We start from the raw sequence: 23,632 nt of genomic DNA on the forward strand, positions 1-23,632 counted from the left end.
TAACTGAAATAGCTAGGGAAGTCAGGGTTTCCTTCCTGCTGGAGACAGCACAGGGGGCATTAAATCCCTGTGGGATCTTGGTGATAAGAAAGAAGCTGACCTCTTTTGGAACTGGGAAATAACTACTGTATTGAGCTATTCTATCCAAATGAATGGTTTTATTATTTTTAAATTTGTATTTATTGACTTGAGAGAGAGAGAAAGAAAGAAACATCAGTTTGTTGTTCCACTTATTTATGCATTCATTTGTCGATTCTTGTATGTGCTCTGACCAAGGATCGAATCCACAACTCTGGTGGGTCAGGACGATGCTCCAAGCAGCTGAGCAATCTGACCAGGGCTAGATGGTGTTATTTTTATTTTATTTTTTTAAAAAATATTTTATTTATTTTTAGAGGGAGGGGAAGGAAGGGAGAAAGGAAGAGAAACATCCATTGGTTACGTCTCGCACATGCCCCATCTGGGGATTGAACCTGGTATGTGCCCTGACCAGGGAATTGAACTGGAAACCTTTCAGTTTGCAGGACAACACCCAACCAACTGAGCCACACCAGTCAGGGCAGGATGGTGTTATTTTTATTTTCTGGTATTAAGTTTGGCTTTACCCTCTCTGTAGCCCAACCTCCTTTGTTTAATACAAATTTATTCCTCCAAACTGGCCTATAAGGGATGTTTGCTCTCAAGTCAAGGCTTTATGTACCACAGGTTTTCCTGTGTAGCTATAAGGTAGGGTTGGGTTTCTTTTTTGTTTTGTTTTTTGTTTTTGTTTTGTTTTTGTCTTTTTATTTTGTGCAACTTAAATTGGATTGAAAAATAGAAAGTCTTAAGTTTTTTGGCTCATGTAATTCCCGATGCCAGCAAATAATTCATCAATGTTTGTGTGCCTACCATGTGCCAGGCATATAATCCTGGGTGCCCGGGGCCTAGCAATGAGGACAGATGCTTTAGGCCCTCAACGGGCTTACTTCCCAGTCACAGACAAGTAAACGAGTGAATGAAAGAATATTGTAGGGCTTCTTTGAGAATATCCTTGGATTTGGGGGCCGTGGGGTGGAGTTTCTGGGAGGTTTAGAAATGACACCTGCTTGCCCTTCTGCATGTTCTCATTGGGCTCCTTGCTTCTGTTTCCTCCTCCTATAAGGAGGTAGAAATTATGGCATTTTCCTAGTTGATTGTTGGCTCTTGGCACTAGTTGATCCAGGATGACTGTGGCTCTAATTAAAAAAAAAATTATTTATTTTTACACAGGGGACAGAAGGGAGAAAGAGAGGGACAGAAACATTGATGTGAATGAGAGACATGGATTGGTTGCCTCTTACATGCCCCCAACCCAGCCCTAACTGGGAATCGAACTGGCAGCCTTTTGGTTTGAAGGATGATGCCCAACCCACTGAGCCACACCAGTTAGGGCTGTGGCTGTAATTTTGGAGTAACTAGAGAGAGAGTCTGGGATGGTCATGGCCAGGAGCATTTTCAGCTTTGCTTTTCTTGAAGTTGGTTGCGGTGTGTTTTTGGAATCCTGTGGCATTTCTTAATGGCAGTGCATATTATGCAGAGATAAACTGCTCTAAAAGCCCTTCCTGCATTTTTTGAAATCTTAAAAAAAAAAAAAAAAAGACAAGGGGAGTGCTTGGCTGTTATTTATGGCATAGGAAAAGTGAGATTTCAAACACATTGCTTTGTTGTGTATTGGTAGGTTCATGGTGAATGAAGTTTCCTCTGTCCTAGGGCTCCCTCTTACATGGGTTTTGGGGAAGCACTATTTGACTTTTCTGTGTTGTGGCCAGCTTTGATGTTAGTTCATATATGTGAGTTATGTGACAGGTGCTTTCCTTATGTAAGTGTATTGGTGAGGGAGCCGGAGAGGGGTGAATACTCATTTGGGACACAGGCTCCAGGGGAGAGGAGGAGAGTTTCTGGTTCGTCTGTCTTCTTTCCTTCCACCCAAGTACTGACTCCGGAGGTGAAAAGGCAGGCCCAAGCCGGAAGTGGGTGTGAATAAGTAATGCAACTGCACATGTGACCAGGCTCCCACCTCTGGGCTCTGCTGTCCTTGGGAAATGGATGCTTGCTCTCTCCTCACTTCCTGTTCCTTAGCACTCCAGGCTGAGTTCTTGGGCCCTGATCTGAGCATAGAAAATGCCACTCTTTCTTTGGTAAGCTGATTTGTCAGAGCTGGGAGCACTTGGCAGTTCTGGGTCTCAGCTAATGTACTCCCAAAGTCAGAACTCTGGCAGGGAAGCCAACAGGATGATTTCCTGTTGCATTATCACAGTGTTCCACACAGGAGCTTGCCTCTAGAGGGGTTCTCCAGAGATATGTATAGAACTTAAGGAAGCAGAGAGCAGTTAGGTCCTTCTGCAAGAGTGTGTTCTCAAAGAATGTTTTACTATTATTTGACTTCAGTGCTTTGTAAAAAAAAAGTATCACGGAAGGCCTGTGTATAGTAGAGACTTTAGAGACAGAAAGCCTTGGGTCTATATCCAGATTTCACCACTTACTTGCTTTATGACCTAAGGAAAGTGGCCTAATTGCAGGTGGCCTAAGCTCTTTGAGCCTCATTCTCATTTGTGGGGTAGGGATGGTAAGCACCAAGCAAGTGATTGAATTATTGTAGGTACCTTGTAAGGGAATTGTTACAGAATCATATCAAGACTGACTATTCTTCTTGAGGTTGGCACCCAGGTTTAGACAGCTATCTATGGCAGTTAATACTGCCCAAGAACAAACCAGTCCACAGGCAGCTGTGTATCACCAAAGGCCATGGCCTAGAGGTTCCTGGGTTGGCTGATTTTCTCAATGAGTTTCCTCAGCTTAATGTAGCCTTACATTGGGTATACTTCCTATAAGGATTTGTAGTGCCTCCTGAAGCATAACAGGGTAACTAGGAAAAAGGCTCAAACCTATATTCTATGTGACTGCTGTATGTGCAAGCAAAAGCCTCACTTTTGACTTTTTAAGGGTGAGACACCTGCCTGGACACAGGAGCTTATAGGCTACTAGGAAAAGACAGGTATGTTAATTGACAAGTGCAGCAATGTGTTGCATGCAGTTGAATTGAGGGAAGGAGGGGAGATTTGGAAGGTCAGCAAAGGAAGGAGTGATGGAGAAAGCTACTTGTTAGTAGGTGCCTAGACATTTTTGGGAAAGGAATAGCATGGGCATGGGCAAGGACCTGGCAGTGAAAAACAGCCTGGTGAGTTCCCTTGACCTGAGGAGGTTATGCCTTTGAATTAAGTACCTGTAATAAGTAAAACCCAACGTTACCTTCAAAGGGAGGAAGTTTTATAAAATGTGTCATAGTGAGATTCAAGATTAAACTCAAATTAAAATCATGTTTAAATTGAGCCCTCAACAAGCATTTTCAATCAGAAACCAAGGATGGCTGATGAAATCAGACCATTTAGACTCCTTTGTAATGGTATGCAGTCTACATGGAGTTTAACCTCTTAAGGACCTTCAAGAGAGCAGATTTGGGGGTTGCTTCTGAATTTATTTCCTTTGAGAATTGTCACCATTTAAGGTAGTCTAAAATTCCTAACACAGCATCACAGTTTAAATTTTTTTTTCTTTTATTATGGAGAGAAGGGAAGGAAGGGAGAAAGAGAGGGAGAGAAACATTGATGTGAGAGAGAAATATCAATCGTTGCCTCTTGCATGTACCCCAGCTGGGGAACCCACAACCCCGGCATGTGCCTTGATTGGGAACTGTGGACTGGTGACCTTTTGGTTTTCAGGACCATGCCCAACCATCTGAGCCACACTGGCCAGGCCAATAGTTTTTTTAACTTGCATGGCATTTTCAAGGTTTACGCTTTATATTTATATTTACAGAGCTTCATGCTTTATATTTAACCCTGAGTATCTTTATTGAAGGTTGACTTTTGACCTGAACTTGAAAGAAAGATCTAACTCTTCACAAACTATGAGTTGGTAAAATGTAGACCTGACTAGGTCAGCACGCAAAGAGGGCCTGGTGTTTGTTATCAAGCTGTGAAGGAGAAAGCTAGGTAGACCTGTCACCTGTATTTTTCTATAGTGAAATGCTGGGCACCAGGGAAGGAGGGAGAGTACCCATCTTATTAGGAAAACTTTTGGGAAGAATGTTTTCCCTCCTCCCTATGTCAAGTAGGAAGATCAGACATTTAACAACTGGTGAGTGGAGTGTGAACTGGATACCAAGTTTTTAAGACATGTGTTTCTTCATTTCTAAATCAAGGATGTTTATAGCAGACCGATGATGTGACTAACACTGTTTCTTTGCTAAGCAGGTTTGAATAGGTGATCTCTAGATTTAAAACTGTCATATAGCTTTTTCTTTTTCTGGTAGTTTTCTTATTGTATTTCTCTTTTAAATATTGAATTCATAGAAAACATGGTTTGCTTAGTAACTTTTCAAAGACTTAGGTAGGCATTTTTTTTGTAAGCTATGTATAAACACAAAACAGATACTCCTTGCCAACTGGTGACACATGCAGATGAAGACAGAACGGGAGATACATTTGCAGTTCATGATCATACTTATGAGCTGTTTGTATTTAACCCTTTAGGGAAGCATTGTGCTCAGAACCCTCCAATAGTGGGACATCAGGGCCACAGAGAGACTAACTGCAGATGGAGCCTGAATCCCACATTGCCCAGACACGAAGTGGTTCAGAATTGTGGTTAGAAATGACACTCAGCCCTGGCTGGTGTGGCTCAGTGGGTTGAGTGCTGGCCTGTGAACCAAATGGTCACAGGTTTGAGTCCCAGTCAGGGCACAGGCCTGGGTTGTGGGTCAGGTCCCCAGTGGTGAGCATGCGAGAGGCAACTGATTGATGTTTCTCTCCCTCTCTTTTTCCCTCCCTTCTTTGTAAAAGTGGATAAAAATCTTAAAAACAAAAACAAAAACAACTAATGCTCAGAACAAAGCAAATACACGTGGACAAAGTGGCCCATGTCTAGAAAGCTGTGTTTCAGACAACTTTTCAGCATACACAACAGGCATGGAACAAATAGGTGCTGATCTGTCTCCCATAACTCCTAATCTAGTGTAAGAATGTTGCGATTGAAAAAATGACATTGGTTGCCCTGGCCAGGTGGTTCAGTTGTTGGAGTGTCATCCTGTACACCAAAAGATTGTGGGTTTGATTCCCGGTTAGGGCACTTACCTAGGTTGTAGGTTTAATCTCTGGTTGGGGCGCATACAGGAGGCAACTGATTGATGTTCCTCTCTCACATCAATGTTTCTCTTTTACTCTCCCTCTCTCTCTAAAGTGAATAAACAAATTATCTGGTGAGGATTATTTAAAAAAAAAAAAAGACATTTGTGTAGCAGCCATTGTGTACCATGAGTATCATATTTTTCATGGAGCATCACTGTAACAGTCTTTTAAACTATTTTCTGGTCCTTGAAAACAGTACCAAAAATATCAAAGTACTATGAAAATCAAATTTACTTAAAAATGAATCCTTTCTTTTTCTTTCCTAACCAAGTGCTCTGTAATCTCACCATGTGAGCATGAATTTTGGATGAAATAAGAACCTTAAAAACAGTCCTCTCTTAGAGATCGTGGTTATCTTGTCCTTAAACTCAGTGAAAATAGTTTCAGATGTTAGAGTACTAAACATGCTAAGTATGGAAAGTGGTTAGTGTTTTTATTCATAAGAGTACTTAAAAAAAAACTTGGTACACTTTTGAATGTATACATTGTTTATTCTTTTATGTATTGATTGACTTTATTTATTGATTTATTCATTTTATTTAGAGAGAAAGACACATCGATTCATTGTTCCACCTACCTGTGCATTCATTTGTTGACTATTGTATGTGTCCTGACTGGGGATTGAACTACGATCTTGGCATATAAGGGAAGATCCTTTCTAACCAAGTGAGCTACCTGGCCAAAGACCTACACTGTTTATTTTTTAAGAGAGCTTCTCAGAAAACAAGTAGGTCTGCTTAGCTTGTGAATTTAAGAAAGTAGTAGACAGTTCATTCCATGTTTTGAGAGAGAATGATGGCATCTAGAAAGTTTAAAGTATAATGAATCTTACCTCTTTTCAGCCCTTTCTGCCCCAAAGCCCCCTACACTCCAGGTGTAGCCGGCTCTGGCCTTTGCCCCTGCTGTTTTGGACGCCTCAGATGCTCATCTGTTAAAACTGGCTCAAATGTCACATCCACAAAGATTTCTCGGACCTTTACCCAGTCAGGGGAGCAAACCCTTCCTCAGTCTTTTCCTATGAATGCCTTTCCTGCATTGAACTTGTTTTTTGTCTTTCTGTGCCACCAGCCTGTAAATTTTTGGAGTTGGTGCCTGCAGGCTTCTCATCATGCTAAACCCTTGGAATAAGTTGTCTCTTAGACAGTTCGTATGTATCAGTGTTTATCACATCAGGCATCTTAATTTTGTCCATCAGAAACTTTAAAGAAATTTCCTGATGAAAAACAAAAAAAGACAGTACCTTAAACATTCAGTAGGTGATGCTATTCCTTTTCTGTTAGTTTTACCCTATTGTGAAGCTTCTGACCAATTTCTGCTATAAAAGAGGACACAAACTTGGATTTTGGCCTAAATTTCTTTTCTTCAGCCCCTCTTTTATGCAGAAACAGGTTCAGATGGTGTTTAGTTGTTCATCTAATAGGACATTAGAATGATAATGAAAATATTTTTGTAGTGGTTAGGGTGGAAGGAGGCTTAGCTATTATTAGCAAGGATCTGTCTATGAAGGATGTGAAATTGGAAGAAAATTTTAACTAAGTAACAAATATTTTTGAAGTATTATATCAACTGGCATCTGTAAGTATTAATTGCATGCCTTGTTCTTAGGACAGAGGGAAAACTTAGAGAAAAATGTGGTCCTAGCTGCAGTTGTCTTCTGCCTTAGAATGGCATCTGCAGGTGATTGCACCATATTTCATAATTACCCAGCAGAACTATTTGCTGTTTAGTCCAGTAGTAGGCACTCAGGCAGCCTTTAGTCCAAGCAGCGCAGCATTCACCGGCTTGAGCATCAGAGACCCCAAACAGGTCTGGACTCACCTCGCTTCTTCCATTTACACACCTGGCTCACTCTTCCTATCACAAAAATAAACCTTGTAACAATTTCACTCCACCCCCACTCCTGCTTTCCCAGCTGGAGAAGTTGGCACTGCCCTCTGGAGCAGCCCACCTGTCACTAGTGCACACCTCAGTCCACAGGGGTGTGCCATTAATATGTTGCAGCTGATGCCTTCCTCTTTAAAACAGGGTGGTTGTTGCCTTGGTGATTCATACAGAGCTTGCCAGCTCAGACTGTAGAATCCCTACATCTACTCAAGTCTTGGGTCTCCCACCTGACCATACTTTGCTCTGTAGTTAATAAAGTTGGCGTTAATCAAGTCCCGGCTGAGGAGCACTGAGATAATATTTTGCTTGTATTGTTTTAATATACATCATCTGATTAATTGTCATAGAGTAAAGCAGTTCGCAAAATATACAATGCTGAGTTAGAGTGAAAATTCTGTATATTTGCTTTACCTCTTCTTGCACCTGGGATCAGGGAGCTTCCTGCATTTCTGTACCAAGTCACCTGTTTGAGAAAAATACTGTTTGTTTTGTTTTTTAATTTGAACATTTGAATTGCCTTGTAGTGAAGCACACTGCTTACAAAACAGGGTCAGGGAAATGTGTTTGGGGTCAACACTTTGTATCATTTTTTAGTTTGAGGAATGCTTCTCTTTTGACCCAGGGGAGGTTGTGTCAGATGTTTCATTAAGCAGTTGGAAGATTTTGGGGCTGAGGTGGTGGAATCAATGACAAAAAGTTGCCAATTATGTGTGGAACTCAACACAGAATTAAGAAGGGCTTTTTGAACTTGGTGGCTGGGAACACGTAGCAGAAAAACAGTTTTATTTGTAAAAGTTGTTCTACGTTAAGTGTTTTTCAAGTTTGGGATCAAGAGCAATCATGGGTCAGAATTATATTGATTCTCTTTTAAAAAGTGAAAGAAAATATCAACACATTGCAAGTGGTAAAGGTATGCTTGGTGAAACTTGTTTCAATTGTATGAATATGTATTAGGATGTACTATAAAAAGCTAAGAACCACTGTTCAGGAGTCAATGTCTCATCATAAATTATTTGTTTTAACGTGGAAAAAGGACACGAAAAGGGTCTTTTTTGGCGATTCTTCAGAACCTGATCTTAACATTGAGAGACTTCTTGTAAGGTTTTATTTTCCCAATTGAAATTATGTCCTGCTTTATGAAGTTTAACATCCCCAAAGGCCATGCTGTCTCAGGTTAGACTGTGTTTCGCGCGTTTCCTTCATGTCACTGGAGAGGGAAGGGTACAGGTCTGCTTTGGAGGTTACTTGGCGGGGGTTGTGGCGGGGGGAGGGGAGCGATTACCTTCTCCCAGAGGCACTGGAGTATATTGAGAGGTAACTGGAGAGAGAGCGCAGTCAACCCCGAGTGTCTGAAAGTGGGTGGGTCTGGCGCTTTGTAAACTCTCTTGACTGAACTGGAGAAGTGATGGTTTAGTGGATAGCTGGGAGAGGAGCTTCCGTGTGACGACGGAGACATTCAGATCACGGTTTTCAGAGGCAGCTGAGTTGGTCCAGGTCGCGCAGCGCAGTTGGAGTGAGGTCAGCAATGAGCGCGTCGTGAGTCAGCCCTGGGCGCGGCCGGCCGCTGGCTCTGCGGCGGGTGAGCTGGCCGCGACCCCTGGGTCTTTTGCCGAGAGCCCGCCCGGGGCCACGTGGGAAACCGACGCGCGGAGCTGGGCGTAGCGGGGAACGCGGTCTGGAGGTCGGTGCTTCCGGGGCGGGGGCTCCGCCCCACCACGCCTTTCAAACCTCAGGCCCCGCCCCAGTTCTTAGCCCCGCCCAGCCGGGCGCGGGCGGGCGGCGTCGCCTTTAAGAGCTCCCCGGTGTTTTGGGGGCCGCGGGCCGGGCGCGCTGACCTGGTGCGCATGTCCCGGGCGGTGACGCCGGCGCCGGGCTCCATGTGTGCGGCCGAGGGGCGCATTATCTGGCCGGCGGCGCGGGCGGGCGGGCGGACCGGCGGAGCGAGCGCCGCGGGCCCGGGCGGCCCCACAGGCGGAACGAGAGCGCGTGGCCCGGCGCCCCCTGTCCCTTGGCCGCCCGGCCCCGCGGGCGACCCCGGTCCCACGGCCCCGCGAGCCCGTGCGCTGCCCTAGGGCCCGGCCGGCCCGCGGCGGCCCGGTAAGTTCCGGACCAAACTTGGCGGGGGGCGGGGGCCGGGGCCCCCTGGTAGAGACTGAAACTGCGGGGGCGGTGCGAACTGGACAGGGTCTGGAGGTCGTGAGGGACCCCCCTCGTGAGCGTGAAAAAGTGAGGGTGAGCGAGTTCTACTCCTTGTAATTCCGGGAGCGTCTTTCTGGCGCTGCCCTGGAAAGTTCCGCGCTCAGTACCCGCTCGGGCACGTGGGGGCCGGGCGGGGGTCTGGGCAAGTCGCGGTGTCGCCCCTTTACCTCCTGCGCTTCCTCTGGGGTCGGGGAGAGGCCGGGCCGCGAGGCGCCTCTTTCGAGTGGCCCGGAGTTGTGTGGTTGGTGGGGGCGGCAGGAGGGAGGCACGTGGGCCCTAGGGGTGGGGGGTCCGGTCGGGCCTCGGGGGTCCAGGGCTGGCTGAGACGGGCCGTGGCGCTGGACCCCGTGGCGGCGGCGACGGCGGCGGCAGATCCCGTGTCAGAATAAGAGTCCCCGCGCGCCCACGCCTGCAGGGCCGGCCCTCCCCCTGCTCGCGCCCTTCCTGCCTGACCCCCGGGAGCTGCAGGATCCTTCCCTCTCTCCGCTCCAGCCTTCGCAGGGCCCTACTCTTTATATTTGCTCCCCCCGCTCCTTTTAGGCGGTGGCTGTATTGAGGTCTTTTCCCACCTGGAATGGGTCGGCATCAGTGACTAGACAGCAGTAAGCTGGCCTTTTAAAAGGATTATTGCCAAGAATCGGAATTGATCACTTCAACAAGGAAGGACTCATGGGCAGGGCGCCAGCCTAGAGGGCGGCTGACACTTGGGTGTGTGCGTGCACAGGCACCTAGAAATGAATGGGGACCCTTCCGTTAGTAACTGAATGACAACCTTTGAATGCAGGTTTCTGCTCTGCCCTGGAAATTTTGCAGGGACTGCTCGATTTTGTGTATCTGATCCAAAGTCTTTAGGTGTGTAGTTCATCCTTATCTTAAGAGCTTTGGATTCTTTAGATCAAAGTCCGGGTGAGTCACTTGAGCCTTTAATTTTCTCTCTTCCTTACCCTTTACTATAAGTTTTCTCGGAGTTGAGTCTCTGGTTCTGTGTGTCTGTTTCCTACAGTGACACCTTCTGGCTGTGGCAGCACAGAGAACCCGATGGACAGACAGACTTCTGTGCATTTGCTTCAGTCTTATTTTTCTTCTGATGTGGTTATAAGTTTTAAGTTAGATTATGTGAAATAATGTTTGCTAGCACCTGATCAGTATTAGTAGGGTCCTTAAGGTAAGACTAGTAGCTTGTTAAACCTGAGAGCAAGCTGTAGAGGAGGGCTAATCACACTAGTCCCCAGATTTGAGTACCTACTGTATGCCAAGCTCAGTGCACAGACATCTTCAGTATCTGTAACAATCTGATGGGTAAGGGTAGAGTATAGTCTCCACTTCTCTGGTGAGGAAACTGAGGCTCGCCTGAGTGGCTGAAATGCAGAGCTGGCTTGAACTTGCTGTGTGGGCCACCAGATCCCAGGAATGTTTTGTTTGCAAACCCAGTGTGTGAGCATTTCTTGGGAGCTCCTAAAACAGAAGGTCACTTTCTTGTCCAGGCTCCAGCTCTTCTTGGAGGTGTGGGATGATTTGGTGACACCATTTTAGCCATGCTTTGTCCTCAGTTACAAGCTGCCTTTTGGGGCACCAAACCGGAGTCATCTCTTAGCATTCATTTCCCCAGGAAAGTTGGCCCTTTCCTAAATGAAGCAGTTTAGAATTAGAAGTTTGAAAGTGATTTGCTAGACTCTCCTATAGGTTACTCCTCCACCCTTCATCTTTCATTCTTTATTCCTTCCCTAAGATTCTGGTGCTGATATTTACAGAGGACTGTGTCTCATCTTGGTTGTGGTGTAGAGAATGGATGACTTCTATAATACCCATTTGGATGCATTGTTATTTTCACTCAGATGACATCATTTTTTTAAAATGTCAAGTCATCTCTATTAATGCAGTATCATTTGGCGGATTCTACAATCTTATATTTTGATAGTGAGGAAAGAAATAATGCTACTCTTGGTAGAAAAAAATTCTGGAGGATTTGTACCAAAATGTCAACAAAATCTCTTGATTAGGGTTAGCAGTTTTTTGGTTTTTTTAACTTCTCATTATCTGTGTATTTTATGATTTTTAAAAATAAACTATTTTTGAGTAATCAAACACATTTTAAAGGCTCCAATTCCCAATTCTTCAGTAGCTCCTTTCATTTGTTTTGCATCATTTTGTGAATTTCTGACATTGCAAGTAGTGATTTCTGGATTGATTTATTCAATAAATATTGGAGTGTGTACTGTGCTCCAGCACTGTGCTAAGAATCCCTGCTCAGTGGAATTTATGGTGAGATTTAGTGGGAGAGAAATCATAATTAACCTCATGAACGTGGGGAAACTTATAAGGGCCAAGGAGAGGATGCCATGACCTGGTTAGCAGAACTCGAAGGGTTCTTCCTTCAAGTGGGATCAGAGGACAAACAGGAGCTAAGTAGGTAAAGAGAAAAAGGAAGAACATTTCTGGGAGAGGAACTGAATTGGCAGGTTGAAGCAGAGAGAGAGATAGAGACAGGCACTTGAGAGAGATGAGATGGGCAGCTCTGGGGCTGAGGGGTCTGGGATTTACTGTGGGACTGAGGTGGTACAATGAGTTTCACAGACAGGACCTCATTGGGCCTTAGATAGCAGACAACTTGAAGGATGCTCCTGAAGGAAGTGAGTGGGAAGGGAGCGAAGCCATAATGAAATATTTGCATTTTCTTGAGAGAAAATTAAGAATGACATGCAGGGTCTCGAATATATTAATTCCCAACAGACAGAAATAAAATGCCCTTACCACTGAATTCAGTTAAGGACTGTCAAGTGTGCTAACCTCTAAGAGAAAAGGCAACTCAGGTATTTTTCTGGAGAAATACCTGCTTGGACTTGGGGTGTTTCTCTGCCATCAATTGAAACAGCCAGGGCTACTTTTCCTAGACGGTTTTCTCCCTGATAATTGAGTTAATTTTTGCTCATTGTAGAAAACTAGGAAGATTAGGAAACAGGTGAGGTCTTTCTGAGTAGTATGAACAGTTGTCCTGGGAAATAGAGCATCCCTTGGATTTCCTTGTAACTTGTCAGGTTGGGAAGTGCAGTAGAACCAGAAGAACAAGTTGGCAGTGTTACAGTTTGAGGCTTACAGAATTGTGCAGCCTGCTAAGGGTGGGTGATTGTTAGAATGGAGGCTTTTGAGTTATCTGAACTGTTTTAGGAGGTGAGTTCACCGTCTGGCCTTAGATTGCTATTCTTTGAGGTATAATGAAACTTATTTTATGTCCTAAGTGTGCAAAGCTCCCATCTCTAACTTGAATTATGAGGGCAGCATGTAAAGAAGGTAGAGATTAAAAAAGACTGGGGACCTGAAGTGGTGGCAGTGAGGTGAAAGTAGTGAGACTAGAGTTCTTAGAAACAAGTACCAGCTGGGGACAGACCCTGCACACACGTGGATCTGGCAAACGTGATCTGGGACTTTTTAGTCAGGAGGACTGTCTGTCAGACCATGGGCTTCTTGCCCCTTTCCTCCCTTTCTAGACTGTATGTGTGACCTCTTTTTGTCTGATGAAAATCTAGGTTAGTTTTTTTAGAAGACAAAGGAATTTAATAGAGTACCTGCAGATAGACTTAGGAAGTGACTGGGAATTTTCCCAAGTGTGGGGAAAGGGACCTGCACCCACTTTCTCCCCATCTTTAACAGGTATCTATCTCTGTTTCACAGATGTGCTTGTCAGGGACCTTGCTTTCCTGCTCTCCTCATACCCAGTTCTTGGGCTTATTATGTGAAAGGACTGAAGATTTGATATCCATACAGAAAGGCCAGCATCTGAGTTAGGAGGTACTGGCAGAGGGTGGCCAGTACTCCAAAGGGAACTCCCAGCAAGTTGAGGCAGGTATTGTGGGGGAGGGGGGATTTGAGGCTGTGGGACTTTGAGGCTACTTGATGCAACTACAGCTGGGGGCTGGGAAGGGGAGGCAGCATGGAATTGGAAAGTCTCCACTTGCTTGAGGTTGAGGAATCCTTCAGCTGGTCTGCAGCTCTGCCTTCAGACACCATACCACCTGTTCTGCCTTGCTGGTCAGATCTTACTGTTTGAACCTTCAAACTTAATTTAGCCTAAATGGAGTGATGCCTTTGAGTATGCTTTAAAAAATTACTGCTGAAAATAAGTTAGGTAAGTAAATAAATAAAAATACTGCTTATGGTGGACAAACAGCTCCTGGTATCAGGGAGGCTGCTTGTGTGCAGTGCTGCCTGCTGTTTGTGGGGTGAGGCTATGGGCCTGTTCCCAGGCACCAGGTACCCGCAGCAGTGTTCTGGGCCAGCCATGGCTTTGCCTCAGAGAGGCTGGGTGTGAGCTTTACTCAGCCACTTCTAGTGATGCGACCTTGCTGAACCTTGCCTTCTGTTTCCCATTTCTAGAAAGGTTAGTAACATCTACCTTGAATGGCTAAGTTGGGAGTATGGGAGCTAATGAATGCAGGTGGCTTAGCGTAGCACCTAGTGCGTGTACCTGCTCAATAAATTGGAGTTCAGTGAGTTTTACCATTATGACTAGAACAGATGAGGCGGAGAACAAAAGCATTAATGACTGCTCTGCTTCTCTTGTGGAGCACCTTCATGCTGGTAGTGCAGACTGTCACTCTCTGCTGTGTGCCCCTTGGAGCCATAGCCGGTCCTCTCTGACTAGATGGAAGAAGTGAAGTCCCCTAAAGAGGGTGACATTATCAGGGTAACCTTGCTGTTAATTATTTTACAGTTGGGATTTCTCTCCAGCCTTTCTGATTTTAGAGTCTGCGTGTTTTTCCTGGTAGCCTTAGCACCTCCCTAGAGATAGAGAAAGGCTGGGTTTATGGGGCCTCGTCAGGGGAAAGGAGGCAGCCCCTTTCCAGGCCCTGGACTTGCTGAACCCCACTTCTGGCTTTCGGGGGTAGCCCCTCCATTTGTGAGATGGGAAGGTGTTTGCCAGGCATATCTGTCATGGGGTCCTAGCTTAGAGAACCAAGAGGAGCCCATACATCTCTGGCTTTAATCCCTGAGTAGATTCTGGTCAGGGATGGTAAGTGGGTTGCCTGATGTGCATGGAGTGGCAAATGGAAGAGCCTGACCTGAATCCCGTCCTGCTTCCAGGCTTCCAGCTCTCTAGGTGGATTGGAGAATGAACAGATTTGTCGTTGACTACAGTTTACCACTCTTCAGCCTGGGGCAGGTCACCTCGCCACCTGGCTTCAGGTAGGGACTGTATCTTCCACCTCATAGGATGGCTGTGAGGATAAGTAGTCAGAGGTATCGCAGCCCCTGCTCCTCCATTTACCTCTGAGACAAAACCTTTCTCCCAGGTAACAGCTACCTTGCTGATCCATCCCCCTGTGGTATCACAGCTCAGTTACACACAGTGAAACAGATTTGAGGAGCTAGATTTTCTTCATAACAAAATCCTACCACAAGCTAACCTATCTGGAGTTATTGGAGCTCATTGTAAGGAAATCTTACCTATAAAGGTCTGTCAGATTATCCAGAAGTAATGTGAAAAACCTGTGGTCTTAAATGTGCATATAATCCAGCCTAACATTTCCCTCAGTTCCAGTTGTTCTGTGCAATTAGCCCTTGAGTTAGTGGCTGTTAAACTCAACACATTCTTACCTTGGAAGCAGCTGCTCACCATGACCTTGGAGGTGAGCAGGTTTCAAGCCAGATAACTTGAGTTTCCAGTTGGTGAATTTTTGTGCCAGTGACAACAGATTGGTTTTCTTGTGTGTTTTGGGCAGACTAACTCTGTCAGTCAGTTTTGAGAACTTTGCTGCCACAACCTTCATATACATCCACAGAGGAAACACATTTTCCCCAATTGCTCAGTGGTTTGGGGAAGGTAGGAGCATGGCAAATTGAATTCTTGATTTGAAGGCATTGGTTGAGTTATCCCAGACCTGTGATGTTCTCACAACTTGTATACCATTGACAGAACACCCGAACTTCACTTTCTGTGGCCTCATGTTTTGTTCTTTGCATTTAAATGGTTAATGCCCACTCCCTTAATGGCAGTTGTTCTTTCAGAGGATCCTATAGTCAGATCCCTCCCTAGGTGGGATTCTCCTACACCCACTGGAACCCTGGGAGGTACCAAGGGTTTGATTAGTGTTTTCCTCAACATTTTGTCTGATTAGCTGTTATCTTTTTCTAACCCAAGCAACAGTTTTTTTTTTCTTCTTCAAGATTTTATTTATTTATTTTTAGAGAGAGGGGAAGGGAGGGAGAAAGAGAGGGAGAGAACATCAATGTGAGAGAGAAACATACCCACCCACAACCCCGTCTGTGCCTGTGCTCTGAGGTTCAACGCCCAACCAGCCCAGCCAACACTAGTCAGGGTCCAAGTGACAGTTCTTAATGCTGACGTCTGGGGGAGGAGGCAGGGAGTGTCAGGTGTCAGTGGTAGGAGTTGCCTGATCTGCTTTTGAAGTTTTCTTGGGTAAAGATATTAATGTACTGAATCTGGATTGAGATGTAATTGCTGCCATATTGCTTATTTATATGTGTTAGGCAGGCATTAGAAAATTAACTATTTTTGGTCCTTGGGCAGCAGACAACTTAGGACTCACCTGGGACTAGCCTGCTTCTGTGTGCAGTTTTGCTGAGTGCCCATTGTGTGGCACACAGACTTCATTAAAGATGAGTGGGGAAGCTCTTGATATTACTTACACACTGGAAACTGAGGCCCAAGAGGAGGTGTGGCCTTTCTCCTGCTGACTTGTAGAATGGAGGGGAACGTAGATAGCTCTCTGTTCCCTCCTTAGAGCTAATCCTAAAGATCTATCATCTTTATTTCTTCTTGGCTTGGATAGTTTTGTTTTAGGTTTCTCCTCCCTTTATTTGTGTAGGTCCATTGGCAGGTTTCCTTTGTGAGCCAAGGTCATCGTGGGGAGAGGATAGGGCAGGACACAGGGAGGAAGATCTGTGCTGCTTTTGGAATTTCAGTGCTGCTTTTTTTTTTTTTTTCCTTTTTTTTTCTTTTCTTTTCTTTTTTTTTTTTTTAAAGATGTAGTTGTGTTTCCTGTTCTGGAATTGAGTGAGTGATGGCTTTCAATTTTAAGAGCATAAAACTGCTTTTCCTGTCTACTAAAAAAGTAATGGTACTTACTTGAGTATATATCCTTCGGATGACATGCGGGTGACCATTTCAAAATTGTTAAAAGCAACACATGTAAATAAGGTGGATCTGGCTTAAGGTCAGGTCCTAGACCAATCTCTGATGGTCAGCTGTGCTAGTCCATGGCAAGAGAGAGGGGCTTTGATACTTCATGAAGGATACTGGTTGATTCCAGAACAATTCAACCTGCTGAAAAGAATTCAGGGAGGTTATTTACTGTATATTCTTAATACCTGGGAGAGTCTGTCTGATTGCTGAAGTGGTCTTTAAACCATATCACAGGACTGGTTAGAGGGGTTGAACACGTTTTGTTTGGAGGAGAGAAGATTGGCGGCAGGGAATGGCAAGGGTTTCCTGGAGGCCTGTTGGTGAGTTAGGATCTTAGCTCAGGATAGAACAGAGTCCTTTCCTGTTGCTGGAACTGTCAGGCACCTGCTCACCCGCTTTGGGAGTATGGAAGGGGTTCCTCTTACTTTCCAGAGATAATATCAGGTGACCCTGCCACAAAAAGCAACAGAAGTGGACAGGTCATCACTTGGGATAGGAGCTCAGCATTGGGTGAGCAGCTCAGAGACATGCACTCACCTGTGAAGTTTGAGATGGTGGGAGCTTGTTCACTTTGTTACCTTGGTTTATTGCAGAAGGGGAGAGGAAGCAAATTGCTTAGAAAACAGGGTAACTGATTTGTTTAACCAGCTTTCTGAGTCTGTCAGCCACTGTTTTTTGTTTTGTTTTGTTTAATCCTTACCTGAGGACATCTTTTCATTGCTGATTAGAGGGGAAGGGAGAGAGGGTTGTGGGAAGGGAGGGAGAAAGAGAGGGAGAGAGACATCCATGTGAGAGAAAAGCATCGATTGGTTGCCTTTCCTACATGCCTCAACCAGGAGACCGAATTGGCAATCTAGGCAGGTGTCCTGACCAGGAATCAAACCCACAACTTTTCAATCCTCAAGACAATGCCCAGCCAACTGAGCTACTCTGGCCAGGCCCTCTTTTTTTTTTTTTTTTAAAGTTATTTAGAGAAATTAACCCATTGACACTTAAGGGCTTAAGTTACTCTGGTCATTACCCCATGGAGTGAAATGCCGTGCGGGCTTCTCATCACTACATGGTGAAATGACCAGAGCAGGAGATGTATTTCTGATTATGGGATTCTTTAAGCAAGAGTTTCTTAGCTGATGGGAGAAGTGCAAAGATGTCCTTGTAGCCAGGTAGCCCCAGCTCCTGGGCAGTGCCTGAAGCTGTGAGTAGCTTTGTGTTGTACAAATACCATTTTTGTTACATGCCATGACATGAGAATGGTGAGTGTCTGATTTGTGTCTGTCCGCAGTCCCATCCATCATCTTGTCCCACTCCCACCCTTCTGAGAAGAAAGACGACTTTTTTGGTCTGGAGGTTTACAGCTGTTGTGGAGAAGGTGCTTGACACAACTAGGCTGTTCACAAGGAGTGTCCCCTGCACTGGTGCATCAGGAAGGGGTGAGGTTGGCAGATCACCTTCTCAGACCCCAGGGTTTATGGAAAGTTTGTAATGGGAAAGAAGGTTGAAAAATGCAGGTTGTTCTGATTATTGTTGAGCCCTTAAATGGAAGTCTGTTTTATGTTCATCCTAAAAGCGTGGAGAGCCCTCAGAGGTTTCTGGGGAGAAGAATGTCGACTTGAATTGGGCAAGGAAGCCAGTCAGGAAAAAAGGCCATTGATAAAAAGCAGGCATGAGCTAATACAGTCTTGAATTTACCTGGTGGAGAATAAAAAGCAGGGACAGGTGCTGGAGGCAGTGTGTAGGAAAATTGTGTGGGGACTGAACTGGTTACCGGGGGATGAGGACAGGCCACCTGTCCATTCAACAACTTGGATAGCTTTCCTGCATGGGCTGTGCTTTGCTCCTGGGGTACAGTGGTGCATGCGATGGCCTCTTCCTGTCCTTGGGGATCTATGGCCACAGGGAGAGACAGGGTAGGGTGCCCTGAAAGAGAGAAAGGGTGAGCAGGAACACAACTGAGGGTTGGCAGCTGAGTGAGGACTGGAAGGTGACACAGGCTCCCCAGATTGTGGGTCTTTGATTTTAAGGATGCTGAGTTTAAGCAAAGGTAAGGTGAGGTGAGCTATATTCTATAGAGGGTGGTTTTAGGTTGTGTCTACTTATACTTCCTGGAAGAAGGTAAGTGTTGGTGAGACAGCCCAGCCTGTGGTTCTGCATGGCCACTCTCGGCTTCTCTAGGATGGGAGGACTTGATGGTGAGGCCTGCAGACTGTGTGTGACTGTCAGGACCCTCCAGGCACGTCTGTGAGGGGCATGTGTGTGATCTGGTGGATAGCTGTGGCCCCTGGGGCCAGGTGCAATGCTTCCTCTGTCCTTGCATCTCCTCCTCCCCAAAATAGTAGTGCTTTGTGGTCAAGGTGTGAGTGCAATAAATGATAGGTGAGAGACTAAAATATCTAAGGGACTGTTTCTTATATGCAGGAAAAGTTTGTTCTGCTCTGCTCGAAGGACTGACGTAGTGATGGATGAGTGGAAATTAGAGGGACACAGCCCTTAACCATAGTTGGAGAAAGAACTTTATGACAATTAGAGGGACCAGGAGGAGACATTGTGATTGTAGTTTCTTGGGAGCGGGTTGGTAACCCACATTTTCTAGATTCTAAGGATTTTTCAGCTTGAGATTTTGGACACTTCCAGAAAGACTCAAGTGATTAAGACGCTTCTCTGAAATATCCACATGAATTATTCCAACAGCTGCTGCTTCCTGGTTTAGAAATTTTCCTTCTTTCATGCATTGCTCAAATGTTTTCAAATCTTGGCTCTTTTGGCATAATCTAGGGGAGAAGACAGGTAGGTGTCCTGCCAAGTAATGACACTGGTTTCGAGAGTGGTGAGGGGTTGTGGTTGCAGGAAGGAAAGGGGCTTTGGGGATTTGGCACTTGGAAGAAATGACTTGGATCAGAGTTCAGCACCTGGCTGGTGATGACCACAACACTGTTAGGGTCCTGATTGATTCTGGGTTTGAGGGTGGCGGTGAGTAATGAGGCGAGTTAAGTGAAGGCAGCAGCCTGGTGCCCCATATGCAGAACTGGGAGGGCTGGTGTGGGCCCCGCCTGCTGCCTACTTGGGAGGCCCTTCCTGCAGGGCCTGGGCTGTCCTCCGGCCCCTGTGTCCTCTGCCGTCCTTGAACTCTCCTTGCTTTGCTAGTGACCCGTGGGACCAGTTCCCTTCCCACTGGTCCAAATCTGCTCTGTTCACTGCCTTTCATGGGCAAGGGTTGTGCTGTTTGAACACAAGGAAGTCCACTGGATGCCAGCATGTACATTGGCGCTCAGCCCTCTAGGAGGTTTCCCAGCAATTCAGTAAAGGGTTAAGTTAATGTGTTCTGAGAAGAGGAATCAAGGGTGTGCTGATCTTTGCTCTAGAAAGTTTTGCCAGAGCCCTGAGAAGGACCCAGCCCAAGGATGGTCTTAGAGTCAGACTCTTCTGCACTTACAGCGGTTCAGATTTGGGCCTGGGCCTGGGCCTGGGCCTGGGAGATGGCAGACCTGGGTCTGAATCCCCATTTGACTTCGTAACCCTGTGACCCTGTCCAATCCTTGACCACTCAGCCCCATCTTTCTTACCTGTCAGGTGCGGGCATCAATGGCAGTCCCCTGTGTGAAGTGTGGATAATAGTGGCAATCCTCGCGTGAAGTGTGGGTGACAATGGCAGTCCTTCTTGTGAAGTGTAGGTGACAACAGCAGTCCCTCATGTGCAGTGTAGGTGACAATGGCAGTCCCTGCATGACGTATCAGTCCCTTGTCTGAAGTCTAAGTGACAGTGGCAGTCCCTGCATGAAGTACAGCTGACAGTGGCAGTCCCCGTGTGAAGTGTAAGTGACAACGGCAGCCCTCATGTGAAATGTGGGTGACATTGGCAGTCCCACATGAAGTGTGGGTAACATTGCCAGTACCTTGTTCTCTGGTTATGAGGATTAAATGTAGTCATGCGTGTCAAGTGCTGGCATGACACCTGGCACCAGCTAAAGAATTCAATAGTTGTTTGCCACTGTTACGCTTTTCTTTTTTAGTAACCAACTTTCTTTTTCTTTTTAAAAAAATTATATTTTATTGATTATGCTATTACATTTGTCCCAGTTTTCCCCCTTGTCACACTTCCACCCGGGACTACCCATTCCCTCAGGCAGTCTCCACACCATTGTTCATGTCCGTGGGTCATGGGTATGTTTGTGGGCTACTTCATTTCCTGTACTGTACTTTACATCCCCCTGGCTGTTCTGTAACTACCTCTTTATACTTCTTAATCCCCTCACCAGTTCACCCATCTCCCCACATCCCTGCCCATTTGGCAACCATCAAAACGCTCTCCGTACTCATGATTGTGTGCTCTCGTTTGCTTAGTATTTTAGATTCAATTGTTAACAGATATGTATTTATTGCCATTTTATTGTTCATAGTGTTGATCTTAAAAATATCCCTTTAACATTTCATATAATAAAGCTTTGGTGATGATGAACTCTTTTGATGTTTTCTTCTCTGGGGAGCTCTCTATCTGTCCTTTGATTCTACATGATATCTTTGCTGGGTAGAGCAATCTTGGCTGTAGGTCCCTGCTTTTCATGACTTTGAATATTTCTTGCCGTCCGTTCTAGGCTGCAAAGTTTCTTTTGAGAAATCAGCTGACAGTCTTGTGGAAATGCCCCTGTAGATAACTAACTTCTTTTCTCTTGCTGCTTTTAAGATTCTCTCTTTATTTTTGCCCTTTGGCACTTTAATTATGATGTGTCTTGGAGTGGGCCTCCTTGCGTGCATCTTGTTTGGGACTCTCTGCTTCCTGGACTTGCATGTCTGTTTTCTTTCGTTATTTTTTTCAAATAGATTTTCAGTTTCTTGCTGTTTCTTTCCCCTTCTGGCACCCCTATGATGAGAATGTTGGAATGCATGAAGTTGTCACAGGGGCTGCTTACACTATCCTTGTTTTGTTTTGTTTTGTTTTTATTCTTTTTTCTTCTTATTCTGATTGCTTGTTTTTTTTCTTCCTTATGTTCCAAATCGTTGATTTGATATCAGCTTCATTCACACTACTGTTGTTTCCCTGTAATTGTTCTTTATTTCAATTAGTGAATCCTTTTATTCTGACTAGATCTTTTTATGCTGTTGAGATTCTTACTAAGTTCCTTGAGCATCCTTCTAACCAGTGTTTTGAACTCTGCATCTGATAGATGGGTTATCTCCACTTTGTTTAGTTCTTTTTCTGGAGCTTTGATCTGTTCCTTCATTTGGGCCATTTTTTTTGTCTTCTTAAACTGATTGCCTCCCTGTGCTTGTTTCTATGTATTAGGTACAGCTGCTATGACTCCCTATCTCGGTAGCATGGCCTAATGTAGTAAATGTCCTGTAGGGTCCAGTGGCACAGCTTCCTCCTTCTCCCAAGCTGGGTATTCGATGTGCATCCTTCATGTGGGCTGAGTACATCCTCCTCTTGTAGTTGAGCCTTGGTTGCTGTTGGCAGGTCAGTGGGAGGGATTTACCCATGCCAGTCAGCTGCAAGGATTGGCTGTGACTACTTAACCACCATCCTCTGCCCTCCATGGAGGATTAGCTGTGCAGGGGGAGGATTGTGATGCACCAGCATGGTCTGTAGCTGTCCACCGGGGTACGCAGGCTCTGGGGTTTTCCCAGTGGTGCAGGCCAAGGTCACCTTCCACCTGTGTTCTGCCTGGGGCCACCCTGCATGAGCAGCTGTGAAGCAGTCTGAGATGGCTGCTACTTGTGGAGGTTCCCAGGTAAAGACAAGCTGTGAATCTAGGCTGGCTGCTGCTAGTGCTGTGCCTGGGGCCACTTAGCAAGAGGTACAGTGGGGCTGGGGGCTTACTGAAGCCAGCTGTTGCTTGTTTGATAGGGTTTAGGAAGTTGTGAAGAATGAGCCAAGACCAGCCATTCATATGGAAAAGTCACTGGAGTGGGCCCGGAAGTAAGTCCGGTAAGAAGTAGCCCCAGGGGCTCTTCAGGGCAGGGTAATCAGTATTAGCCAGGCTGACAGAGTCTCAGATATAGCACTAGCCTGCTGACACTGGCTCTGTGGGAGGAGGGTTCACAAAAGGGACTGTGTCCTCTGCCCCCTTCTCTGTCTGGGGGAGCACAGTCCCCCAGCTCCCACCTTGATGCCAGGCACTTCAGTTCCTCCCTGTATGCCATTGGTGCCTTTCAAGCTGGTACCCTGGAGCTGGAGCTCAGAGGGAGTGAGTTTGAGTACGTTCATGTGTGGGTTCTTTAAGAGGAACTGCTTGGGGCTCTAGCAGTTTCTTCTATTGACTCAATCCCTGCTGGTCCTGCAGCCACAAGTTATGGGGACTTATCTTCCTGGCACTGGCACCCTGGGCTAGGGTATGTGGTGTGGGACTGGGACTCTTTGCTCCTGAGATACCCTTTCTGAATTTTTATCCACTATATGTGGTTGAGGGACCAGCTTGTTCCATGTCTGTGCCCCTCTGACCAGTCTGGATGGATGTGGTTTCTTGTATTCTGTAGTTGTCAGACAACTTCCACGCAACTCGATTTCTGTCGGTTCTGAGTGATGGTTGTTATATATTTTAGTTGTAATTTTGATGTGGTTGTGTGAGGAGGCAAGCCGTGTTTACCTATACCATCACCTTGACTGGAAGTTAGTAACCAATTTTTTTCCAACATGTTAAATGATGATTCTCTCAAAGTCCTCAGAGTTGTTTCCAGTATGCTTTTCTCTGTAGCAGTTTGAATTTGTGTGCCCAGGGGTAGCTTTCTCAACGAAGAGTCAGGCTGAAACCTGATGAAATACTCAAGAGGAGCCTGGACTGTGGGGAGAGAAGAGCCCCCGCTCTGACAGTAGTGTCACTGGGTCTTGGAGACAGACCTGCAGGGCCTGGGGCTGGAGCTGGATCTTGGTGCTTGCTGGTTAGGAAGGACCTGGGTCTGTGTGAGGCTGCTGAAGGCAGAGCATAGTAGTAGGGTGGGCCTCGGAGGATCATGAGGATCACCAACGAGGCTGGCCTAGTGAAGGCTTGGGTTAGTGAACCACCCCTGTTTGTCCCTCGCATGGCCTTGCTCCTGCCTGTCTTACAGCCTCCCTGCATGAAGGGCTGGTGGCCTGGGACTCTGCGTGACTTCCCAGGGGTTTTCTTTCTTGCTTGGAATTGGGTTGTCTTGGTAGGTTTGTGATTAGAGATACCTGAGTGAGGTAGACTTTGTGGGTCTCTTGGGAACCTGACCGCACTTAGGACAGTGGTTG

General features: G+C 45.8%; 1 protein-coding gene across 7 annotated transcripts in view; it reads left to right on the forward strand.

The window, feature by feature from the left end:
* Nucleotides 1-23,632, forward strand: part of GATAD2A (GATA zinc finger domain containing 2A) — a 103,462-nt gene that overhangs the window by 4,514 nt on the left and 75,316 nt on the right. For 3 of the 7 annotated variants that reach the window (XM_054578934.1, XM_054578939.1, XM_054578940.1), the window contains exon 1: nucleotides 8,935-9,185. The exons of 2 other annotated variants lie outside the window; for them this stretch is intronic. The gene's annotated coding sequence lies outside the window, so the exon portion shown is untranslated. Of the gene's footprint in view, nucleotides 1-8,934; nucleotides 9,186-14,116; nucleotides 14,469-23,632 lie in introns of those variants that run through there. 2 more of the 7 variants (XM_054578938.1, XM_054578936.1) reach the window with 2 other exon arrangements.

Source organism: Pteronotus mesoamericanus, unplaced genomic scaffold (genome assembly GCF_021234165.1).
Source record: "Pteronotus mesoamericanus isolate MK-2021 breed Mesoamerican mustached bat unplaced genomic scaffold, CSHL_Meso_final contig_502, whole genome shotgun sequence".
Taxonomy (NCBI): Eukaryota; Metazoa; Chordata; class Mammalia; order Chiroptera; family Mormoopidae; genus Pteronotus; species Pteronotus mesoamericanus.